Source organism: Hemicordylus capensis, chromosome 2 (assembly GCF_027244095.1).
Source record: "Hemicordylus capensis ecotype Gifberg chromosome 2, rHemCap1.1.pri, whole genome shotgun sequence".
Classification (NCBI taxonomy): domain Eukaryota; kingdom Metazoa; phylum Chordata; class Lepidosauria; order Squamata; family Cordylidae; genus Hemicordylus; species Hemicordylus capensis.
In genome coordinates, this window is record NC_069658.1 from 85,824,968 (window position 1) to 85,851,702 (window position 26,735).

Genomic DNA, 26,735 nt, shown 5'->3' on the forward strand with positions numbered 1-26,735 from the left:
ACTCAGTTCTGGGTTCCCTTCTCTTCACCCTATACACTCTTTTTTTTGGCAATTTGAGTTTTTCATTTGGCTGGTAATATCACGGTTATGCTGATAACATCCAGCTCTGTGTTTCTGTTCCCTCTGCCCCTCCTTCTGTTCTGACTAATATTTCCACTTGGCTTGCAGCTATTTCTGCTGGAATGTTGACTCATTATCTCAGACTTAATATGCTGAAGACAAAATTATTTCCCACTAAACTCTCACTTTTACCTTCTCTTTCTCTTTCTCCCTCGGTTGGCAACATCAGTCTTCACTGTAAGGTAAGAGCCTGGGTATGGGTGGTGGTGGTGATAATTGAAGAGATACTTTTTCCTAACTGGAAGATACTTTCAATTATAATAAAGAGAAGCTACCACTCATTGCTAGGAAGAAACACCATATATAAAATTTTATTTGTTGTTAAATTTTGGGAGATGAAATATTCCTTACTATATTTCCAACACACCAAATTAGCTTCAAAAATAAACAACTTTTCTCAGAGCCAAAGCAGATGTGATTCATTCCAATTCTGCTCCGTATACCATGGGAATCTGAGGGAAAGGGATGCGCAATCTTCCTGTCCCGAGAGGAGTGCTGGTCTTGTGTAGCAAGCATGACATGTCCCCCTAGCTAAACAGGGCTCAACCTGGTTGCAACCAAATGGGAGACCACATGTGAACACTGTAAGATATTCCCCTCAGGGGATGGGACCACGCTGGGAAGAGTGGAAGGTTTCCATGTTCCCTCTCTGGCTTCTCCAAGATAGGGCTGAGAAAGATTCCTGCCCACAAACTTTGAGAAGCTGTTGCCAGTCTGTGTAGACAATACTGAGCTAGATAGACCAATGGTCTGACTCAGCAGATGGCAGTTCCCTATGTTCCTATGTCCCCCTACACCTTATCTTCTCTCAGTCAGTTGTTTAAGCCACACATTTCCATTCTGATATTGGACATGAGCTGGGATCAGAGAATAGTGCTTAGAACAACAAACTGAGGGATGTTTAGTCATGGGAGAGAGAAATGGTCCATATCCCTCCTAAGACACCCTGTATGTGAATGGGCAGATGTGAAAAGAACACATCTAGTATGGCCCTCACTATTTAAGAGGAATTCAGGTTAAAAAGTCATACTAGCATTGATTTCATCTTAAAACTCCTTGCATACATTGCCTAGAGTTCTTACTTTTAGAAGGTATCACCATAGTAGTTCCATCCCAAAAGACAAATTATATGTTAGACTCGTTTTGGATAAGAAGAAAAGGCTGTCTTTCAGAGGTAGGGGTGTGTGTGTGTTGATCAAAACTGATGTTTTCTTGACATTATTAGCAAATTTATCATTGAATGTGTGACCAGGGACTACCATATAGATAAATATTTCAGAAGGTTTCATATTATTTTTTTCCATATTTTTATGGCTGGTGTGTTATTAAAAATGACATTATCAAATAGATCCATGAAAATTTGCTTTAGCTTAGCTTATTTCTTAATTGCACTATGCCAAGGTACCACCTCTATCCCCAGATCTTGTGCCATTTCTTTGGTAGGAGGGGGTGGAAGCCCATCTAAACCTTTAATATTAATTTCCCACAGTTAGAAGGAATACATTAGTAGAGTCCATGATTCACAAACAGCAGCCCGCCTCTCCCTTTGTTGGGGCGTCATCTTGTCCTGGGAACACAGCATCTACACAGACAGGAGGCATTGTTCTTTTGAAATTAAGATGTTCTCAACTTAAAAGAGAAAGCACTTCATTCCTCTTGACCCCCTACAAAGCAACTTATTAGAAGGATAGTTGTTTCAGTGCCTGGGTAATGAGTTTAACCTGCCCCAGGTTAGCAGAGCAAATCATCTGTTTGGATTCAAAAACAGTCCTCCCTAACTAGAGAATAACAAGAAGTGTTTCCAACGCCAAAGATTCTTGAGTTGCGTTAATTAATTCATGAACATTTGAAGAAAAAGTGTCCTGTTAATTTACTTCTTGGATGAGAATCAATGGCTTTGCTGCTCTGCCATATCAACTTTCTAAATATCAGCACTGTGATTTTATTACCAGGCACACAATGGAGTGTACGTTGCCGAGTGAAATACACCCAGGCAGCTATTCACTCAGATTAAATACATACACTACTTGGGGAGAGGGGGCCTTTCATCTCTGGTCTAGTGAATAAAACAAGGAAACACACAGACACACACACAGGTCCTGACTTTTAACTAAAACTTCACATGAAAACTCTTAAATGTTAATCCTGAATGCCCATGAAATGATCTATTTAAACATTAATAAGAATGAAGGCTCTCTGCTAACAGTATATAAACAAAGGACAGTGACCCTAGCACTATGTAAAGGAGTTAGTTGCCTGTTCCACCACCAACTCTTCTAGCTTGTAATCCTTTGCAGACCAGTATCAGCTGAAGGCACATTCAGGCAAATGCTGAAGGCCCCACATCCTTGAAGGGCTTTGGCACCCGGGGCACCCTTTCCTCCCTCTCTTTAAATTTGCCCCTGGTGCTGAACACCAGGAGGCTGGAGCATATAGTGCCATTTTCATTCCCCCACAATGCCTCCTGCCCCAACACAGCATTGATCTGGAGTGATGCAGTCAGCGCTGGGTATTAGGGGAATTAAAATGGTGCACATATCCAGCCTCCTGGTGCTTGGGTTGCTGCTTTTGCTGACTCACCTCCTTTCACTGCCACTGTTTTTGCTATTCACTGCCTGCGACCCCTTTCCCTCTAAGTGTTCATCCATCATCACTGCATTGCTGCAGTTGTTTTCACCATTACTGTAAGCTCAAGAGGGGCACCAGTGTAGGGTAGAGCCCATTAAGCCCCCCTCAAACCTGGAGCCAGACCTACTTCTCCCATTTCAAGGGATACAATTATCTAATCAAAATTGCTTCCTTCCATCAAAGAAAGAAACCACCCTTCTTGCATCAAAACTGAACATGATCAACACTTCTCCAAATTATAAATAGACCTCATCAAAATGTCAGTGAATGTAATGGTAATAAAAATAGATTCATGTCCTTTATGTTGCTGAGCATAATCAATCAATCAATCAATCAATCAATCTCCTTCCCAGCAAATAGGATTTTCAGTTTGCCCTATAGCAGGTTGGAGTGGAGGATGGGCAATGAAACTGGAAGATCACCGGAGCTATGATTACATCTTCCTTCATGACTGCTAAGGATCTTAAAGAGAAGGATGGATTTTCTGGATTGCAACCTGACAACCCTTTCCTCCCTTTGTAAGTATTTTGTAAGTATTACAAAATAATACTTGTAAGTATTACAAGTGGGACCTGCAACAAAATGGGGCTGTGTATGCCCAGCTATTAATAGGAGTCCAAGCTATAAGTAGTTCTAAACAGGAGTACCCAGGATTCCAACCAGTTTCAGGAGCCTTGTACTATCGTTTGGGGCTCATGGGTGGGGGGATGAGAAAAGCAAAAGAACCTTGTATGGACTTGGCCTGTCAAGAGGTCAGCCTTCCACAAAGCTAAAGCAACAAAAGAAGAAGAAACAGAGATAAATCCAGAAGGGATCAGAGAAAGACCCAGGAGCAAACGGTATGAATGGGGCATGGAAAAAATTTGGAAGGAACCGAGAGGAACCCTATTAAAGCAGTCCTATGCGAACAGCCCCAAGGTTTCTTCAAATTGTTTTTATTGCACCTATATGGGGCTAATATATGACTTCACAACTCTCTCTACTTTACTCCACTTAATCCCATGGTTAAGCCCACCATTTTAGGAAAGGCCCAGGATACTATATGCAGCTAGAGGCACAGTAAGTCCAATTCCCCCCATTTCATTCCCAACCCCCATAACAAACAACCTCAGCATTCTGTAGATTTACAGGTTCCTGTCAAGCCATGGAGAGAAAAATGAATGTTTCATTTAATGTACAAACAAATATAATTCTGAGTTTCTAAGGATTACCCCTAGTATACTGGTAGGCACAAGGTCACCCAAGTTCTCCACTAGAGGGAACAAATGTGGAGGAAATAGTTCAGCAATTTCAGTTCTCAATACTGAATATATAGTAAATGTATTTCAATGAATAGGTTGTGCTTTGAACCCCAACAGTCCAAGAATGTTTGCAAAGAAATTGTGCAAAATGGCCAAAGACATTTGCTCAGTTTGGTTATTTTGCATGGAAATATGACAAGGAGCTGGAACAAAGTATGGTCTCCTCATGTAGATCATTATTCTTAATGATTTAATGCAAAAATAAATTTAAAAAACCACTGCACCTATTTAAAGAGGTCCTGGCAATACATTATGTAAACATCAGCAGGAAAAACAATGTTCACATAATATTTGTACCATTTTCATTGGTGAGAGTTGAAAGGTGCACTGGATGAGTGAAAAGCTGTTTTGCTCAGTGCAGTTATTCAACTGACATTTATGTCACTTGAATTGTCACCAGCTTACAGAAGCCAGATGGGCTGAATCATCCTGGCTATTATCTCCAATGCACAATCTGAAAAATAAGTTGCCTCTTTTGGTGGAATGCACTATGTATTAACCTCCTTCCAACTTTCATTCATTGTCCCAAGAATCATCTTTGTTTGTTTGTTTTTTGTTTGTTTATTCGATTTATATACTACCTTTCCCAAAGTAGCTCAAGTCGGTTTATATTAAAATAAAGAACACATAATAAAACAATTAAATTTAAAAAAAAACCTATTTAAACCAGATTAAAACTCGTTAACATTAACATTAAAATTAGATATCATTAAACTGAACCAATTTTGGAAGGGCATTATATAAATCAAATAAATAAAACAAAATAAAAGCCAGGCTAAAAAGATGGGTCTTTAGGGCTCTCCTGAAAGCCTCCAAGGAAAATAGTCCTCTCATATCCACTGGTAGGCTTTCCATAACCTAGGGGCAACAGCTGAGAAGGCCTGATCCCAGGTTGTCACCAGATGAACCAGTGGCACTTGAGAACAGACTTCTCCTGATGATCTTAATGAGTGGTAGGGATCTTTAAGAGAAAGGTACATTAAAACATAAGAACAGCCCTGCTGGATCAAGCTCAAGGCCTACTAGTCCAGCATCCTGTTTCGCACAGTGGCCCACCAGATGCCTCTGGAAGCCAAAGGCAGGAGCTGAGGGCATGCCCTCTCTCCTGCTGTTACTCCCCTGCAGCTGGTACTAAGAGGCATCCTGCCTTTGAGGCTGGAGGTGGCCCACAGCCCTCCGACTAGTAGCCATTGATAGACCTATCCTCCATGAATTTATCCAAACCCCTCTTAAAGCCATCCAGGTTGTTGGCTGTCACCACATCTTGTGGGAGAGAATTCCACAAGCTGATTATGTGTTGTGTGAAAAAGTACTTACTTTGTTGGTCCTAGATTTCCTGGCAATCAATTTCATGGGATGACCCCTGGTTCTAGTATTATGTGAGAGGGAGAAGAATTTCTCTCTATCCACTTTCTCAACACCATGCATGATTTTATAGACCTCTATCATGTCTCCCTGCAGTCGTCTTTTTTCTAAACTAAAAAGCCCCAGGTGTTGTAGCCTTGCCTCAAAAGAAAGGTGCTCTAGGCCCCTGATCATCTTGGTTGCCCTCTTCTGCACCTTTTCCAGTTCTACAATGTCCTCCTCTCAGGTAACCCAGACCTAAGCCATTCAGGGATTTAAAGGTAATAACCAGCACTTTGTACTTTGCCCAGAAACATCTTGACAGCCAGTACAACTCTTCAAGAACAGGTATAATGTGGTCCCTCTGGGAAACCCCAGAGACCAATCTGGCTGCCACATTTTGGACTAACTGAAGCTTCCGAACTACGTACAAAGGCAGCCCTACATAGAGTGCATTGCAGTAGTCCAACCTGGAGGTTACTAGCTGGTGTAGGACTGTTTTCTGGTCATTCTCCTCAAGGAATGGGTGGAGTTGTCAAATCAATTGCAGCTGGTAAAAAGCGCTCCTGGCCACAGCCTCAACCTGAGGCACCAGGGTGAGACCTGGATTCATAAGCACTCCCAAGTAACAAACCTGTTCTTTCTTGGGGAGTGTAACCTTGTCCAGAACAGAAAGTCCTATCCCATCTTGCAGATTGCAACACTCAACAATAAACACCTCCGTCTTGCTTGGAATCAGCTTCAGTTTATTATCCCTCATCCAGCCCATTACTGCCTGTAGGCAGGTATTTAAGGGGCTAATGCTATTTCCTGATATTGATGACATGGAGAAATAGATTTGGATGCCATCAGTGTATTGATAACACCCAGCAACAAATCTCCTGGTGACCTCACCCAGTGGTTTTATTCTGGTGACATATAATAGCAACCCTGAGACATAGGAGTGGAACCACTGTAAAACTGCCTCCTAGTCCCAATTCCCTCAGGCAATCCAGAAGGATACAATAGTCAATGGTATCGAAAGCTGCTGAGAGATCCAAAAGAACCAGCAGAGTCACACTCCCTCTTTCAATTCCCTGGCAAATGTAATCTATCAGGCTGACCAAGGACATCTCAACCCCATAGCCCACCTTAAAGTCAGGTTGAAATGGGTCTAGATAGCAGTTTCCTCTGAGACTGCTTGGAGCTGGTCAGCCACCACCCTCTTAATCATCTTACCCAACCATGGGAGTTTGGAAACTGGCTTACAACAATCTATCACCAGGGAATCCAGAGTGGGCTTCTTAAGAGGGGGGTTAACCACTGTCTCCTTTAAGCAAGGTGGCATCCTGCCTTCCCTCAGTGTGGTATGAATTATTATTTGACTCTTATTCTTGTTTTGCATTAGCTGTGTAATCTGAGACTGTTCTTGAGCTGTTTGTTATGTCTTATTCTTTCCCCTAATTCTAAGAATAAATCTTCTTACTGAAAATAAGAATAAAGTTGTGGTTCCCAGTGAACACAGAGTCCCACTGCTTACTGGTACTTCTGCCTAATTCCATGCTGTGTGAAGCTAGAAATGTTGCATGGAGAATTTTGAGTCCCCCTGCCTCAATATTCTCAAGTCCATTTCAAATGTTGGTTAGGAATAGGGGTGTGCACAAAACTGGTTTTGCTGGTTCAGCTGGAATCTGGACTGGATTCAAGCCAACCTGGCCCAGTTAAGATATGCCCCTGATTGAACCAGACCCAGTCTGAGTTCGAATCGAGCTGGTTTGTCCGGCTCAGAGCTCTACTGTTAAAGGGGAATCTGGTGGGGACTCCTCTTTACCAGTAAATGGGCAGAGGGGCTGTCCTAAGGATAGAGGGGGCAGGAGGGAAGCAAATAGCTGCCTACAAGTGCCACCACCGGCTGCAGTGATGGGAGGTGGCAGCTCCACACACCCCCACCCTTGCTGGCCTCCCCCAGCATAGGCGGGGCTGGTGGCAGCCCAGTTCAGTCCTCTGTGTATGTGTGGAGGCCATTTTAGTGATCTCCACAGATATGCAGAGGCCATTTCCATGACCTCTGGAGGTCATTAAAATGGCCTCCATGTGTGCACAGAGTCCCAAAGTGGACTGAGGAAGGCCAAACCAGGCTGATGGCAGCCCTACCTGGTGGGGTGGGGAAGCCGGGGTGGGGGAGCCTCTGCCGCTACCCCCCATCAGCCACTGTCACTGCAACTGCTGCCGGCACTTGTGAGTAGCTATTTATTTCCCTCCTGCCACTTCTACGCTTAGGACAGCCCCTTTGACTGGTAAAGGGGACTCCTCACCGGATTCCCCTTTACCAGTAGAGTTCTGAACCAGCTTGGTTCGAACCAGGCCCAGTTTGGACTCAGGCTGGCTGTGGCCAGTCTGGTTCAATTCCAAACCCATCAAGCTGAGCCAGCTTGACACCGGGCCCGGCTCGAACTGAGCTGGCTCACACACCCCTAGTTAGGAATGTCAGGTTGATGGAGGGGACCTGACCTTTCCCATCCAATATCTCTGGCTTCACACAATACGGACACGGAAAGCACCAGTGATTGGCGGGAGTGTGCACTCACCAGGAGCTGCTACTTTCTTCCTGCTTACTTTTGGGTGGTTGTCTGAATCTTCTCTCATGTTATAACCCTTAAAATATGTAGTCATGCAGTTTACAAGGATACTGACACCATAGTGTTTTATAGCTGCTTCCCTCATATACACAAGAAAATCTTAACTTTAACTAAAGGTTTATTCAGCAACAACTCAATTTTCTCCTTCTCCTTTCCCTCCCTTTTCCTCTTGTCTTCTCCCCCACACTCCCAACAGGATCTTCCTTTGGATGATTGTCCAAAGAAACAAACTGCAAAAGATTACAGAATAGAATACAACACATTGTTTGGATGGCAACACTCCTGTATGGAGTTTGGTTGAGGGTGGTGGTGGTTGTGGAGGCTCCCCCCATCCCACCAGCCTCCCCACCCCACCAGGTAGGGCTGCTATCAGCCCAGATAAAACTCCGGTAGATGAGTACTATGTTTTAGAACTATCATATAAAAGCCAGATGGTGTGTATTTTTAATTAACCTTGCAATGTGGCTTATTTTCTCAGACAGGCCCACCTGGTGTAATAGAGGAAGTGCTGCAGTTTGATTGGAGAGACCAGGATTCAGACTCTTACTGAGTGATCACATGAGTGGCATTCTTACCGGCCTCATATTTGTGAGTCCCATGAATGCCACTGTGTGCTCTTTGAAGGAAGGGTGGTGCAATTCGTGTGCAGATATGATGATTTTTAAAAAATGATTGTAATGTATACTTTTCAAAGAAAATGTTTAATGTGTCATATAAATTTAAGACATTTGCTTACTTTGCATAATTAATAATTAACTTGGATTCTGCTTATTGGGAAGAACATGAAGACCTATCTAGACTGCTGAAATTCTGTCTCCAGACCCACTGATAGTTCTGCTCAGTCCCACCTCCGGCTCCTGGGTTCTCAGCTGCCATTGCTCAAAGAACTCCAAGCCCATATCTTTGCAGCCTTAAGAACTAGAAACTTGCTTTTGAAAAAGATGAATGCTAAGATAGTTAGGTTCCAGAATCCTATGACAAATGCTAGTCTTTGCTTTTGCACAGTGCAACTGCAAAATCATTGAATATGCATAGCCTGCTATAATGTATTTTGAAGCATAATAATGGTGCAGGCTATAATTTTACCCAACCATGGGATACTTCTGATCATCCCACATTGGTCCTGTGATGATTCTAACAATCATGTAGACTTATAGTGGTGGTGATGGTGAATGAACACAGATTGAAGTATTCCATGCTTACTGCAGGTACCAGTTTCTCAAGTTCTCATGAGGATGTACCCAGCCTCTGTAGTAGTCCTAATGACAGCAGTAAAGTGCTTTGACAATTGCATTTCCATAACTACTCACATGCAGCAGTAGCAGTTTGATATTTTTTTTGCAAATGATTCCTGTAGCTTGGATGAATGAGAGACTAGGCTTTGATGATACCTTCTGTCTTAGCTAGGTTAGCTTAACTTAACTGTAATTCAACAGATTCTGTATTTTGTTGGAAAGCAGTCTTCATTCCAGGGCAATCTTCTAAGAAGATTTGGATGATCACACTACACTAAATGACGTTTGTCTTACTAGATTCTAAAAACATTTACCTCAGAATGCATTTCTGTTGAGGCTAAATGAGGAGTATGCAATGAGTACAGTCAAGATGAATGGTATGCAGGTAAGTAAAAAAGTTTGCACACAAGATTTCCTCCTGCTTCCTTGAGGTTCTCCTAATGAACTTCAAACTTAGGGCAGAGTTTTTCAGTTGTGGTACCTCACTACTGAAAACCCGCATCAGCAGCAGGGTCTCAGATTCATATTATATCCTCTACTTTTTATTAAGTTTTATTTAGGAATGAACTGTCCCCCACAACCACCTCATTTGCAGATAATGAATTTTAGTGATTTTTCAGATGGGGATAAAATTCTGCAAAAGGTTTTGTAGGGTGCTTACTATTGAGTGGAAGCAGCAGTAGTTTGTTTTTCCATTTAAAAAATGAACGTTCTGCCTTCACCTTTGGTGGTGGAATTTCTCCACTAGTAAGTGGCTGCCACCCCACCACCCCAATGCTCCAAATGTAGTGTCATTTCAGACATCATTGATTTTCTTTTAAGGAAAACCATCCACAGCTACCACTAATCAATTGTAAGCTGACCCCACCCACCTGCCACCAATGAAACATTTTTTACAATTTGATCTCCCTGAAGTTGGAGATTAATTTGGGAACCTTGTTTTACCCCCAAATTCTACCCCAACCCCCAAATTTGAGCTGAAAGTTCTCAAAATGAGAACCTTTGGCCCAACCCTAGTTTTATTTTAGGGATGCATACCAAATTATCCACATCTGAATTTCTCCCTGAATTTGGTGGTTCCTAATTACAGACCTGCCAACTGCCCTGAGTTACCCAGGACAGTCACGATTTGCCATTTTATTTCCTAGCTCACAACCATGCAATAGAAATTCATGATTCCCACCACCTTCCTCCTCCCCCTCCCTTCAGAGAGAGGTCAGTCTTTCACTCTCCGTCCTCTCAAGCACTGAGGGAGGAGAGATGCAGAGACATTGTCTCTCTGAAGGGAGCCTCCCTCAGATGACATCGCTCTATGTCTCTCCTGCTCATTAAAGAGGGCGGAGGAAGTATATAAATCTCTGGCCACAAGGTTTCATTGTCTGTCTCAGAGTGCAGAGATTTCCCTTCAGAAAAGGCTCTAGTTTATTTGAGAGAGCACTTGCTTCAGAATTGTTTATATTATATATCCCTGCAGAAAAGGGTCAGATTATTTGAGAGATCACTGACTTTGCTTTTAAGACTAATTTTTTCAGTTTATATTATACTAGCCTACCAACACAGAGCATCTGTTTGCTCTTTGGGGCTGGCTGCTCCCTCCTGCCCCACTCTCTCTTGCCCTCCCTCCCGCCTGCCCCACACTCTCTTGCCCTCCTTCCCCTCCCCCTCCCTCCTGCCCCACACTTTCTTGCCCTCCCTCCCTTCCCCTCTCTCTTCCCCTCCCTTCCCCTTCCTCCTGCCCCACTCTCTCTTGCCCTCCCTCCCCTTCCCTCCTGCCTCACACTCTCTTGCCCTCCCTCCCCCTGCCCCTCTCTCTTGCTCCCTGCTCTCTCCTCCCTCCCCTTTCCCCCTCCTTCCCGCTCCTCCCTCCTGCTCCCTCTTTCTTGCCCCCTCCCCTCCCGCCCCACACTCTCTTGCCCTCCCTCCTGCTCCCCTCTTTCTTGTCCTCCCTCCCCTTCCGTTCCTCTCTTCCTTCCCCCCACCCTGCACTGTGCATCTTACCTCAGTGGGTGGCAAACAGGGAACCTTCTCCCGGGCAGTGAAGTCCCACTACCATTTCCCTCCCACCCTGGCCTCCAACAGGAGCTGGAGCTTCGCGCAGTCGCCTGTTTCCCACTCACCCCTCTCGCTGGTGCCTACTCTGGCCATCCTGCTGCCAGCGCCACCTCCCACTCCCACTCCCCACGGCCAGGCCAGGCTGGGCCGCTGCCTCCTTGTCCTTTCCCGGGACGGCCTGATCTGGCCAGGTCGTCCCGCCGCCTCCTGGGGACCAGCTGAGCCCACCTCCTCAGGCCGTTTTGCAGCCCGCTGCTACCGCCTGCTACCATTTTTCTTGCCCGCAACTCTCGCCCTTTGGCTGCGGAACTCTGTCGCGAGAGTTCCGCCGCCAAATCCTGGGCATGTATGCCGGCTAAGTGAATTAAATATATAAATATGCCTGCAAAAAAGGGTCAGATTCATTTGAGAGGGCACTGGCTTTGCTTTTCAGAATAATTTCTTCAGTTTATATTATATATTCCTACAGAAAGGGAGATATTCTGTTTGGGAGCTGTATCCTCCTTGCTTGTTCACAAGTCCTTCAGTTTATTTTTCTAATATCTGTGCTGAAAGGAAGATACTATATTCAAGAGCATTATCCACCAGCTTGTTCATAACTCCTTCAGTTTAATTTCCCCATATCTCTGTAATAGGGGAGGTAGTTTATTTGGGAGCTTTATCCACAGTGCTTGGAGAAAACACTCCTTCAGTTTATTTTGAAGACCTTCCAAACACCAGTATGCCTAAAGAGAAATCAAAGCAAAAGGATTATGAAACCACATTCAGTTCATCATATTTTGATGATTCATAAAGCCATCTAGGAAAGGGAACACCTATGCTTTCTGTTCAACATGTGCCTGTGACTTCTTGGTATCCCATGGTGGGATTCATGATGTAAAACTGCATATAGCAACTGTGAAGCACAGGACAAAAGTAGAAAGTCAAAAGAGCTTAAATTCCTCTCGAGCACTTGGTCCACTCCACACAAGTGACTAGTGACAGACAAGGCAGTGAAGGCAGAACTACTTTTCCAAAGATTAGTACAGCAACATAATTTGCCATGTGCCGTCAACAACACTTTCAGTAAAGTGATAGGCAAAATGTTTCCAGACAGTGAAATAGTTAAGAAATATTCATATAGATGCACAAAAGCCAGTCACCTTATCCACTGCATTGGAAAGGAGAGCATAGGTGCCATTCAAAAGCAATTCTTATCAAGCTCTGGTGAATTAAAAAAATACTTTTTTCTGAGTACAGATGGCAGTTCTGACAAGGATGACAAGTTGTTTACAGTACTTGTCACCTTTGAGGATTCAGAAGGCTTAGTTAGGACTCACTTTCTGGTTATGCCCACAATAAACCACAGTAAACCAGATGCTGAAAAAATTACAGCAGCCATTGAAAATTGTCTGTCTGATTCAGGACTCAGCCTAGAACTGTATGGGTTTTGCCTCAGACGATGCCTCTGTAATGATTGGGAAGCACAATGGAATCCAGAGGCTTCTACAGAAGAAACAAACCGATGGAAAGATTTATGGGGTTTGCCCACCATGCCATTTAGCACATCCAGCCGCAAAGCATGGAGGCAAAGGCTCTTTCATTTGACCCACATGAATTTCTCATCAATATCTGTTATCATTTTGGGGAAAGTGCCAAAAGAAAGAGGGATCTTGGGATCATGGGATCTTGGTGTCGTGGTGGATAGGGGTGTGCACGGAACCGGTCCGGCACTGGGGTGGGGGGGTTCCAATAAAAACAGGGGGGGCTCTACTCACCCCTTCCAGTAAAAAAACTTATTTCTTGTACTAATTGGGCGGCAGGGTGCCGCCCGCTTCAATCTCCTGGCGTGGGCTCCTCGTATCCATCGGGGCGGCAGGATCGCTCCCAGTCCCTGCCGCCCCCTTCAAGTTAAGTCCCCCTCGGCTGGCGGCCGCCCCCTGAAGTTCCCCAGAGGTCCCCCGCCACCCCCTTCTTTCCAAAACTACCCCCATTACCAGAGGACGGCAGGAGAACTCCCTGCCGTCCCCTTCCCCCTTGCCGGCTGGGCTGCAAATGGCTTCTTGGAAGCCTTTCGCGCGCGTGCGCGAAAGGCTTCCTAGAAGCCATTTGCAGCCCAGCCGGCAAGGCGAGCGGACGGCAGGGAGTTCTCCCGCCGCCCGCTCGCTAAAGTAAGCACTTACTTTAGCGAGCGGGCGGCGGGAGAACTCCCTGCCGTCCGCTCGCCTTGCCGGCTGGGCTGCAAATGGCTTCTAGGAAGCCTTTCGCGTAGGGATGTGCGAACTGGTTCGGATCCGAACCGGTTCGGGTCCGAACCGGTTCCGGTTCGGAGGTTCGGATCGAACCGAACCACCCCTGGTTCGGTTCGAATCCGAACCGAACTGGGGGTGGTTCGTTTCGAACCGGTTCGGACCTGTTCGGATCGGTTCAGAAAGCTGAAAATTGGTCAGATGGTAGCTGGCACCCAGGGGTACCCGTCACCCAAACCCCAAAGCAATCGGACACTCGTACGATTTTTTATGAATTTTTGAAAAATATTTTTATTTTTCTCTCATAGGATATAATGGGACCCGAACCAGGCCATTATTTCTTATTGTGGAGCACTCATGGGTGCCAACAACCATGCAAACCCTGAAGCAATCAGACACCCCTATGATCTTTTATGAATATTTGAAATATTTTTAATTATTTTTCTCATTTATAATGGGACCCGAACCAGTCCATATCCCCTGTTGTGGAGGACCTAGGAGCACAAAAGCAGGGTGGGTGGTAGACAGGCATGGGTGCCTACCACCCAAAAAATCTCAAGGCAATTGGACACTCCTCTGATTATTGGTGAATTGTTAAGTGTTTTTGAATTCCTCATAGAGAATAATTAGGATTGCAGCAAATGTATAGCTTCACGTCGGGGGGAAAGGGGTGTCGTAGAGTGCAGTGTGGTGGGTGGTAGTTCCTAGGGTGGGCAAGGAAGCTATCAGAATTATTTGAAAGGAATTGGGCAAAGAGGTGATTTTTAAGTGATTTTTGAAGTTTACGCGTCTTTAAGGTTTTTCCTCATAATAAGTTATAATGGAGCTTTCAGCAGCCCTATAAGTGCACATGGGGGTGCTGGGGTGGCCCAGAGCAAGTGGTGGTGTAGTGCACATAGGGTGCCAACCACCCCCATGGGTTTCTAACCCATGGGGTACAGGGATCTCTGGTAGGGGCACCCCCATGGGTACAGGGTTCTCTTGTTTCTGAGGTATTGAGTGTGGATTCTATGATAGCAAATGAGATTTTCAATGAGACACCATCAATCCACTCTAATATGCTATCATAGAATCCACACTCCGCCTCCTGCTTCTTCTCTGTGTGTGTGCTTAGTAGGGGTGTGCAATTTGGGATTTCGGGTGATTTGGCTCGGACCCGAACCGAATCACCCCTGTTCTGTTTTGTGCCCGAATCTGGGTCACCCGAATCACCCTTGATTTGGTTCGGATTCGGATTTAATCCGAATCCGAATCCGAATCGATTCGGGGGGGTAAAAAGGGGCCCAGGGGCAAAATTTTGGGGTGGGGTTGTAGTGCCCAATGGGTAGAGTCTACCACCCCAATTTCAGGGGGATTGGGCAAAGGGCTGATTTTTGGTGAATTTTTAAAGTTTTAGTGACTTTGGGGCAGTTCGGGGACATAGCATGGGATCTGGGCAAAAGGAGTGGGGTGGGGTGGTAGTGCCTAATGGGTGCAGGCTACCACCCCAATTTCAGGGGGATTGGGCAAAGGGCTGATTTTTGGTAAATTTCTGAAAATTTCATATCTTTGGGGCATATTGGGGCATATTGGGGCAGAAAGTGGGGCCTGGGGCAGAATAGTGGGGTGTGATGGTAGTGCCTAATGAGTGGAGGCTACCACCCCAATTTCAGGGGGTTTGGACAAAGGGGTGATTTTTTGAGAATTTTTGAAGTTTTAGTGACTTTGGGGCAGTTTGGGGGCAGAAAGTGGATCTGCCCCAAAATGGTGGGGTGGGGTGGTAGTGCCTAATGGGTGGAGGCTACCACCCCAATTTCAGGGGGATTGGGCAGAGGGCTGATTTTTTGAGAATTTTTGAAGTTTGGGTGTCTTTGGGGCAGATTGGGGGCAGAAAGTGGATCTGCCCCAAAGGAGTGGGGTGGGCTGGTAGATAGTGCCTAATGGGTGGAGGCTACCACCCATCCCCAATTTAAGAGTGATTGGGCAGAGGGGTGAATTATGGTGAATTTATTTGTATGAGGTTTGTCTTCATAAGGTGAAGTGTGCTAAATTGATTACTTCCTCATATTATTCATAGTAAAGGAAAGTGTGAAAAAGTGAAAGTGGGGTCATGAGAGTTGTTTAATTGAAAAATATCTCATTTGCTATGATAGAATGAGAATTCACACCTTTTCTATTCACCATAATTCACCCCTCTGCCCAATCACTCTTAAATTGGGGATGGGTGGTAGCCTCCACCCATTAGGCACTATCTACCAGCCCACCCCACTCCTTTGGGGCAGATCCACTTTCTGCCCCCAATCTACCCCAAAGACACCCAAACTTCAAAAATTCTCAAAAAATCAGCCCTCTGCCCAATCCTCCTGAAATTGGGGTGGTAGCCTCCACCCATTAGGCACTACCACCCCACCCCACTATTTTGGGGCAGATCCACTTTCTGCCCCCAAACTGCCCCAAAGTCACTAAAACTTCAAAAATTCTCAAAAAATCACCCCTTTGTCCAAACCCCCTGAAATTGGGGTGGTAGCCTCCACCCATTAGGCACTACCACCACACCCCACTATTCTGCCCCAGCCCCCACTTTCTGCCCCAATATGCCCCAATCTGCCCCAAAGACATGAAATTTTCAGAAATTTACTAAAAATCAGCCCTTTGCCCAATCCCCCTGAAATTGGGGTGGTAGCCTGCACCCATTAGGCACTACCACCCCACCCCACTCCTTTTGCCCAGATCCCATGCTATGTCCCCGAACTGCCCCAAAGTCACTAAAACTTTAAAAAATCGCCAAAAATCAGAGGAAGGTCCAATCGACTTGAACTTTGGGTGGCAGGTAGAACACAAGTTCCCCTTTCAAACCAGCTATTTTTTGAGATCCTAACCGGTTCGGTTCGGATCCGAACCAGTTCGGATCCGAACTGAACCGGGGGGGTGGTTCGGCAAAACCAAAACCGAACCACCCTGGTCCGGTTCGGACCCGGTTCGGATCCGAACTGAACCGGGAGAACCGTTTTTATGCACATCCCTACTTTCGCGCACGCGCGCGAAAGGCTTCCTAGAAGCCATTTGCAGCCCAGCCGGCAAGGGGGAAGGGGACGGCAGGGAGTTCTCCTGCCGTCCTCTGGTAATGGGGGTAGTTTTGGAAAGAAGGGGGTGGCAGGGGACCTCTGGGGAACTTCAGGGGGCGGCCGCCAGCCGAGGGGGACTTAACTTGAAGGGGGCGGCAGGGACTGGGAGCGATCCTGCCGCCCCGATGGATACGAGGAGCCCGCGCCAGGAGATTGAAGCGGGCGGCACCCTGCCGCCCAATTAGTACAAGAAATACGTTTTTTTACTGGAAGGGGTGAGTAGAGCCCCCCCTGTTTTTATTGGAACCCCCCCACCCGAACCAAAACCACCCCGTGCCCTGACCGGTCTGGAGGCCTTTAGAATGGCCTCCGAACTGGTCCGTGCACATGACTAGTGGTGGACAGCTCGTTGAAAGTGTTGACTCAATGTGTGGCAGCTGTGAAAAAGGCCAATTCCATGCTAGGGATCATTAGGAAGGGGACTGAAAATAAAACTGCTAATATGATAATGCCCTTATACAAAACTATGGTGTGGCCACACCTAGAGTACTACATACAATTCTGGTCACCACATCTAAACCCCTGCTAACTGGGCAAAGAGGCACCTTTTACAGTGGTGATTCTCTTTATTTAGCAGGGGGAGAGTAACTGGCCCTATCCACCCCCAGCACAGTACTTCCAGTGACTGTTGCTGGTGTGTGTCTTATGTTTCTTTTTAGAATGTGAGCCCTTTGGGGACAGGGAGCCATCTTATTTGTTATTTCTCTTTGTAAACCGCCCTGAGCCAATTTTGGAAGGGTGGTATAGAAATTGAATTATTATTATTATTATTATTATTATTATTATTATTATTATTATTATTAATAAACAAGAACGTTGTAGAACTGGAAAAGGTGCAGAAGAGGGCAACCAAGATGATCAGGGGCCTAGAGCACCTTTGAGGGAGAATAAACTGAAGCTGAATCCAGATAAGACGGAGGTACTTATTGTGCGGGGTCAGAACTCTAGAGACGATTTTGATCTGCCTGTTCTAGATGGGGGTCACACTTCCCCAAAAGGAACAGTTTTGCAGTCTGGAAGTACTTCTGGATTCACACCTCTCCCTGGTTTCTCAGGTTGAGGCAGTGGCCAGGGGTGCTTCTATCAGCTCCGGCTGATACGTCAGCTGAGCCTGTTTCTCGAGATCAATGACCTCAAAACTGTGGTACATCTGTTGGTAACCTCCAGACTTGACTTTTGTAATGTGCTCTATGTGGGGCTACCTTTGTATGTAGTCCGGAAACTTCAGTTGGTTCAGAACATGGCAGCCAGGTTGGTCTCTGGGTCATCTCGGAGAGACCATGTTACTCCTTTACTGATGGAGTTACACTGGCTGCCAATAGGTTTCCGGACAAAATACAAAGTGCTAGTTATAACTTACAAAGCCCTAAACGGCTTAGGCCCTGGGTATCTAAGAGAGCGTCTTCTTCATTATGAGCCCCACCGCCCAATGAGGTCATCTGGGGAGTTCTGTCTCCATTTGCCGCTGACCCGTTTGGTGGCTACACAGAGACGGGCCTTCTCGGTTGCTGCCTCGAGATTGTGGAATGCGCTCCCTGTTGAGATATGATCCTCCCCATCTCTGGCAATTTTCCAAAAACACCTGAAAACCCATCTTTTCACCGAAGCTTTCTCAGCTTCCTAAATTTTGGGGGTTTTAATATTTGGTCTATTTTAAATTCAAAACCCAATTTCAGGGTTTTTAATCACTGTAATTGTTTAATTGTTGTTTTAAAATGTTTTTAAATTCTTAATTGTTGTGTTGTTTTTTAATTTGTTTTAGCTCTTTACTGTTTTAGTGGTTTATTTTAATTGGAAACCGCCCTGAGCCATTTTGGAAGGGCTGTATACAAATCAAATCAAATCAAATCAATCAATAAATTTTATTTTGTGATGAAACAGTCAGAAAGTTCCCAAAACATGCTTCTTACTCAATGGCTAAGCATGTCTTGCACACTGGAGAGGGTACTAAATGTTTGGGATGGCCTCAAATGCTACTTTGTATCTCACTATGGTGAGGATAACAAGCCCGTTTCATCCAAAACAGGAGGAACCCAAGAAAGTAGAACTCTTTGAACCCATTGGCACAATGATGGCTATGCCCCTGAGCAGAAGGACATTCTTCAACTGGAGCACATGAAGAATACACAAGTGTGAGAATCAGTCTCTGTGTAGTGATGTCATCTAAAATCAATATTTTCAAGAACCGCAACTATACTGAATAGTCACCAACCACTGACCTATTTGATGATTATCTCTTTAAAACTAGAATAATAGAATTTCATGGTTTAGAAAGAAGCACAGAGATGATCAAGACCACCCCCGGCCAGTGAAGGAATCTACAAGCCTATGGCACCTGATGTTCTCAGATAGTCTTCCATCCCAGTAATAATCCAGTTCGACACTCCTTAGCTTCAGAGATCAGATGGTTGCTTTGGCTTGCTGCTATCTACTAGCTATGCACAGAATGTCTGTGTGGGAGTGGGGGTGGGGAAACAACTGCACACCGCATAAAGTTTATTGCTCCTATTTCTTATTCTGAAATGTTGGCAGGTATGTGATTATCTGGTTTTATTTTCAGAACAGAACTAATGTATTAGCAATCTGCTGTTCTTTTGTTTTTCATATCCAGACTTGTACAGACCACTGTCTATGCAATGCTGACTAGATCCTTCTGTTGATTCCTGTGCATGTGCACTATATGAAACGCAGAGCAAAAGGAACCACAGAGTGGAATACAGTCCAGTGTGAGCCATGAAACAATAACAGACTAGGAGGAGAGAAATTCTGATTGTCCTTATACATTATGCAACTTCTGTGGTTCTTGGGGGGCAGATTATGTTTTTGCTGCCTGTAGGCAAAAAAAGATTTGCTGCCCCGGCTTGAGGGCTTGTGGGGGGGGGGCGGGGTTGAGGGCAAGTTAGATCTTTTTTAAAATCTTTTTTTCAACCACTGCTGTGTGGCAGGTATGATAGCAGAGAAGGGGGGGCAGCCGGCGGGAGGTGGGCTCTCACGGAGGTGAGAGGAGACCGAGGTGGGGAAGGCAGCGGCAAGGGCTCATTTCCTGAACCTGCCTTGCGCAGAGAGCACCCAAATGGGGCAGAAATGGCCTGACCTGTTCTTTGGGTGGCAGGCCGGCCCATGGAAGGAGCTTTTGCCACCATCTCCACCACCGTCCACTATGGTAGTGGAGACATTGACAAGAGCTCCTTCCCTGAACCCGCCTGCCACCCAAATGACAGGTCAGGCCATTTTCGGCCCATTTGGGACCACTGCATGTGTCTGCAGAGAGCCCCGAAAAGGGCTGAAAACCGCTTGACCTGCCATTTGGGCAGCAGGTGGGCTCAGGGAAAGAGCCCTTGCTGCCAGCTCTGCTCCCCTGCCTTGGTCTCCCCTAGCCTCTGCGTGTGCCTCCCCCCCCGCCGGCCACCCCCCCATCTCTGCTAACATCCCTGCTGCACAGTGGCAGTAGAAAATTTTTTTAACTTGCTCCCCAATCCCCGAATTTGCTGCCTCTCGTAATTTGCCGCCATAGGGAAGTGATTATCTTGCCTATGCGTTAATCTGCCCCTGGAGGTTCTCTTTAGGATTGGATTGTAATACTGTCAAAGTTGGTAATTTCAGCAGGCAATTCAGTGACTGTTGCTGGTGTCTATCTTATATTTCTTTTTAGATTGTGAGCCCTTCAGGGACAGGGATCCATCTTACTTCTTATTATTTCTCTATGTAAACCGCTTTGGAAACTTTTTTTGTTGAAAAGCGGTATATAAATATTTGTTGTTGCTGTTAACCCCTGCTAACTTGTACCTTTTCTCTTTATTTAGCAGGGGGAGAGTAACTGGCCCTATCCACCACCAGTACTGTACCTCCAGTGACTGTTGCTGGTGTCTATCTTATGTTTCTTTTAGATTCTGAGCCCTTTGGAGACAGAGATCCATCTTATTTATTTTTTATTTATCTGTGTAAACTGCCCTGAGCCATTTTTGCAAGGGCGGTATAGAAATTGAATAAATAAATAATAATGATAATGATAATGATATCCTTTCGACATACTTCAAGTCTCTTTTTTCTTGAATACTGTTATATGTTCTCTTGACAAGTAGAAGGAAATAAACACCTGTAGGCTGAACAAGACACTGCTATATTTGCAAGGAGGGGAAATTTCATTTGTTTGCCATACCATAAAGCTGTGAGCCAGCCAACATATATCTAAAGCAGGCTCTACCACTTTCTTCTGCTATGACCTTGAAGAAGACACTAACTCTTCCAGTTTCCATTAATTTGAGTGGAAACCAGCCCCAGTTGCACAACCTCTCTATGACTCAGTTTTTACAACTGAAAAAAACACACCAGAGAGTATTTGAAGGAGCATTATGGAAGTTGATTGTCTTATACTTAAGAAAAACATTTTTAAGAACACTTGTCCTCTTATTGACAGGAAAAAGGAGAAGAGCCAAATGAAGGCAGTTTGGAGACCTACACTTAAATTTATAAGTCCTTTTAGAAAAGAATTGTACTGGCAATAAGATGAAATACGTTAATTTAAAACCTAGTCTTCTGGGATTGAAAACAAAATTGCTTTCTTTATTTCACCACTGGTCTGGTGCTTTCCATTATGTATTTCTAACAAAGACTCGACTAATTATGACTAGGTCTAATTGGCAGGGAAGCATCACATTAGAATAAGATTAGGAATTGCATTCTTATACTGATTATCCTGGCAGGTGTTAGAAGTGTGGGAAGTGTGTGCCTTTTCATTAACAGGTTGGCAAGCAAGTTTCCCAAATCTCATAATCTCTTTTTTTAATTACTGTGTATTTATTGGATTTCCTCATAGAGTTGCAAAACAAACACCTAGCAATCTGGAAACCTCCAGATCCATGCTCAGAGCACCTGCTTCAAGCAATGTGTAGATTTTTTTTTTAAGGTAAGTGAACTATGGAAATGAAGGATCTGCTTACCCTTTGCACCTAAGCACCAAATTTTCCATGTAGCCATACTTAGACGTGTCACTTTTAGGGCAAGTGTGCACTGTATTATGGGGCACTGTCTTCTTTTTTCAAAACAGCCCTATGGATTGCGAAATGTAGAGGCTGTTCTCATGAACAGCCTAACCCACACTAGGGAAGCCCAGCCTAGGTTAGGCTGCGTGTGAGAGCTGCTGGGATTGAGCCTGATCCTGGTGGGACAGCACTACCTAGCCCAGCTTTTTAACCCAACTTAGCGGGGTTAAGGGAGTGAGTGTGCCCTTAACGCTGGCTTGAGGATCGTGTGTCTCCTTGGGCTGCACGCAGCCCGAGAAGACACAGGGACGGGCACTTCACAGGGACTTCACCAACTAACAAGTCCCAAAGTTCTAGGAGGGGGGGAAGCCATGACATTTAAAGTCAAATAAAATCTATGTACATATGTAGTACAGATAGTGCCTTAGAATGGTAGCCTTTCAGGCCAATGAAGTTAGGCAGTTCAGGTATTGTGTAGTACATTTTAAACAATATGCATTTTATGAATTCCCCAATGCACCACGTGCAGTGCATGATGCATCATGGGATAATTGAAGGCCAGAGTGTGTCGTCCCGGTCCTCCAGAGCTTGATCATCTGGGAGTGTGGTCTGTGCTTCCACGACACCTTTACTGAAGGTCAGATTTGCACAGCCTTCCTCCCACCCACCCGCCCAGTAGGTTGTGTGAATAGTTCCATAATTTCTTTCTCCACAGGGTGATTTCACTTTCAGGCATTATGGAGCTGAACCATCTGAAGAATCTATTGAATGTGTGACACCTGTGCTGTCACATTTTCAACAATGGAAATAAAGGAAGTCTGATAATTGCGTCTGACAAGGGGAAATTTCCCCTTTATATGCCCAAGTTGGGAAAGTATACCACTGATGGGGAGAATTTTATTTGCCGATATAAATACAGTTTATATTTTACTTAAACTTATTACAATAAATGAAATGTAAATGCAAGAGGTGGTTCTAGTCATTATCAAGGACACATAGTAGGGGACACTTAGTAGTAAACGCTTTAATTTGAGAGAGAGGAATTTTCACCAGCTCAAAGAAAAAAGTCAGGGATAGATGAGAGATTACCATGATTTTGATTTAGACTGCCCACCATATAGATAGAAATATGGAAAATATGCAGACTACAGACTTAAAACAGGCATTCCTTCTTCATAGGGAATCCTGTGAATTATAGCTCTGTGAGAGGCAGAGTCAAGGCTGAGGAGATCTAAACTGTAGCACTTCACCAACCAAGAAGTCCCAAAGTTCTAGGAGGGGGGAAAGCCATGACATTTAAAGTCAAATAAAATCTACGTACATATGTAGTACAGATAGTGCCTTAGAATGGTAGCCTTTCAGGCCAAGGAAGTTAGGCAGTTCAGGTATTGTGTAGTACATTTTAAACAATATGAATTTTATTCAAAGCAATTTGGGTCTGCACTGACAGAATATGAGGGATTTAATTCAAATCATCTTCTCCTTTGACTGCAAATTAACATATAGTGGGAGTGGGGACCACCCACCCAAAAGAAAGAAAGAAAGAAAAGAGGAAAAAAATGGTTTGTTGTTTCTGTAATACTTATATATGTAATAATATTGTAATATAATTGCTGACGTCCAGATTTTAAAAATGTAAATGCAACAAAGGTACAATGTTCACATATTTTTGGGAGTCACATTTCAGATACAGAGAGGGGAGATGGATGAAAATCAGCCCTCCCTGGACTATGTGTGCAGCACCTCTGCACGCATACTTGTTATGGATGTTGGCCATTATCCAGGGGCACCCGGTGAGGGGAGCACCAGGGGTGGCAGTGAGAGGCCCCTTTAAAAGTAAATCAGAAGGTGCTCACCAGCAGTACTGCCCCACCTGCAAGATGCCTCGAGTAGCACAGCAGCACAGCAGCACTCCACTTGGCATCTCATGTGGTGGCACGGCTCCAGCACTCACCTGGCCTCTACTCATGCACGGAGGCCATTACATGGTTAGGGATGTGCACGGAGCTGGCTGGCCTGGTTCAGTCAAGGCCAGAACGGACTCGAACCTGACTGGGCCAGTTCAGTTTGGCACCCCGTCAAAGCCTCTCCCCATTTGGTTCGGTTCAGCGGGGAGGTTCGTGAACATTTTACAGTGTATTTTTTTTCTTTTTACCTTACTTCCTTCTGGCCAGTTTGGCCAGCTGTTTGGCCGCTTTTTGGTCTTCTCCCGGTGGCTCAGCTGCCATTGTGGAGGCCACATGCCTGCACAATTGGCCTCTGGCACACGGCCTCAAAAATGTCACCAGGAGAAGGTCGGAAACTGGCTTGAGGGCAGAAGTAAAGCCGGTGGGGGGGGGGACCTGCACAGACCCACTACCACCTCCAGCAACTCCCCAGAAGGAAGGAAGATTTTTTTTTTTAAAAAAAAAAATTTACATTGTAGAATGTTCGTGAAACCCTCCCTGCCCCCGAACATTCAGTGGGTGTTCATTCCGGTGTCAGACCAAACGGGGTGGTTCAACCCCAGTCCATTGAACCAAATAAGTTTGACGTTGAACTTGCTTGACATCTCACCATGTGAATGGCGACCCTGCAAATGGCCTCCACACCATTTACATGGCGTGGATGCCAGGTAAGTGCCAGAGCCACACCACCATTGTGTGGGATGCTGGGCTGAGCACCGCTCCTTGAGGCAGCTTGCAGGTGTGGCAGTCCAACTGGTAAGCACCTTCTAATTAACTATTAAAGGTGCATCTTGCCACCACCCCTGGGCAACACTGACATTTATTTTATTTATTGTTGCATTTATATACTGCCTTTCACTAAAAACAATCACAAGGCGGTTTACAAAAGTTAAAAAACATACAATAAAATGACAATAACAGTATTAAGCTAAAAATATAAAAACAAACCAAATTTAAAATCTATAAAATACAAGCATAAAAATGATACAACAGGTAAAAACACATAGAAGCAGCAATAAAAACAATTATGTAAAAGCCTGGGGGGAAAGCCAAGATTTAACAAGCTTTCTAAAAGCTGTGATGGAGTTCGAAGAGCGAATGGCCACTGGGAGAACATTCCAGAGTTTGGGGGCAGCAACAGAGAAGGCCCTGTCCCGAGTGCACGACAGCCGGGCCTCTCTCATTGTCAGCACCCAGAGAAAAGCCCCCTCAGATGTCCTCGTCAAGCGGGCAGCAACCCTTGGGAACAGCAGTCCCTCAAGTACCCCGGGCCCAAACCGTTAAAGGCTTCAAAGGTACCAAACCAGCACCTTGAATTGGACCTGGAAACGAATTGGCAGCCAGTGCAACTCTTTCAGAATGGGAATGATGTGCTCCCAATGTGCAGCTCCAGATAAAACCCTAGCTGCTGCATTTTGCAGTAGCTGCAGTTTCCAGATATTCTTCAAGGGCAACCCCACATAGAGCGCGTTACAGTAATCCAGCTGCGACGTGACTAAGGCATGGGTAACTGTGGCCAGATCTGCCTTCTCGAGAAAGGGACGCAGCTGGCGCACTAGCCGAAGCCGTGCAAAGGTACCCCTGGCCACTGCCTCCATGTGAGCTTCCAAAAGCAGAGCTGGGCCCAGTAGTACCCCCAAGCTGCGTACTTGCTCCTTCAAGGGGAGTGAAACCCCATCCAGAACCAGTAAAATCTCCTCATCCCGATTGGCTCTCCTACTGACCAACAGTACCTCCATCTTGTCCGGATTCAATTTCAGTTTATTAGCCCACATCCAACCCATCACGGCTTCGAGCCCCCAATTCAGGACATCCACCACCTCTCTAGGATCAGGTGACAAGGAGAGATAGAGCTGAGTGTCATCCGCATATTGCTGACAACTCAGTCCAAGTCCCCGGATGACCTCCCAGTGGCTTCATGTAGATGTTAAACAGCATGGGGGACAAGACCGAACCCTGCGGGGCCCCACAGGCCAACGGCCACAGGGCCGAGCAGTAGTCCCCCAGCACCACCTTCTGGACCCTCCCCCCAAGAAAGGACCAGAACCACTGCAGTGCAGTGCCTCCGATTCCCATACTCGAGAGGCAGCCCAGAAGGATACCATGGTCGATGGTATCGAACGCCGCCGAGAGGTCCAGCAGAACCAACAGGGATGCACTCCCCCTGTCTAGTTCCCGGCGTAGGTCATCCACTAGAGTGACCAAAGCAGTCTCAGTCCCATATCCGGGGCGGAAGCCAGATTGAAAAGGGTCCAGATAATCTGTATCATCCAAGACCCTCTGCAGCTGGGACGCCACCACACGCGCTATCACCTTGCCCAAAAAGGGAAGGTTAGATACAGGCCAATAGTTTTCCAGGTTGGAGGGATTAAGGGAGGGCTTTTTTAATAGTGGTCTTACCACCCTCTCCTTGAGGCACGATGGCATCCTGCCCTCCCTTAATGAAGCATTAATGATCACCTCCAACCATGTGCCTGTCCCCTCCCTGGCAGCTTTTATTAGCGATGAAAGGCAAGGGTCAAGAGCACACGATGTCGCCCGCACACTGCCCAGGATCTTGTCCACATCCTCAGGCTGCACCAACTGAAAAGAATCCAACACAACAGGACCAGATAGTACCAAAGGAACATCTGCCGGAACTGCCAAAACTCAGGAGTCCAGGTCAGCACAGATGCAAGCGACTTTATCTGCAAAGTGGCAGGCGAACTGATCACAAAGAGCTGTAGATGATTCCTTCCCCATTACCTGTGGGGAGGGATGTGTGCACCAGTGTTTTTACCCCACAAAACAGCTCTGTTTGTCTGCACTGAGCAGATGCAATGGAGGTGGAGAAAAAACATTTCTTCACCGCCCCCAGCGCCATGGAGTTGTCCCTAAAATGGGCTCTAGCCCGTGTTCGGTCGGATTCATCATGACTCTTCCTCCAGCGTCGTTTCAGCCATCGCCCGAGTTGCTTCATCGCCCTAAGCTCCAAGGAAAACCAAGGAGCAGATCAGCCGGAGAGGGCGTTTAGGAGCAACCGTGTCAACAACCCGGGCTGTCTCTCCATTCCAGAGATCAACCAGGGCCTCGACGGGGTCACCAGCTCTGGACACTGGAAACTCCCCGAGGGCCATCTGGAATCCAAGCGGATCCATAAGCCTCTGGGGGCGGACCATCCTAATCAGTCCAGCACCC

The 26,735-nt window shown here is 45.7% G+C and overlaps 1 long non-coding RNA gene across 1 annotated transcript; it reads left to right on the plus strand.

The window, feature by feature from the left end:
• The first annotated feature begins 212 nt into the window (after positions 1-212).
• On the plus strand, positions 213-19,490 carry LOC128347658 (uncharacterized). The gene is made up of 3 exons (XR_008317646.1): positions 213-302; positions 3,102-3,266; positions 18,657-19,490. It is a non-coding gene; the product is annotated as an uncharacterized LOC128347658 (long non-coding RNA).
• The last annotated feature ends 7,245 nt before the right edge of the window (positions 19,491-26,735 follow it).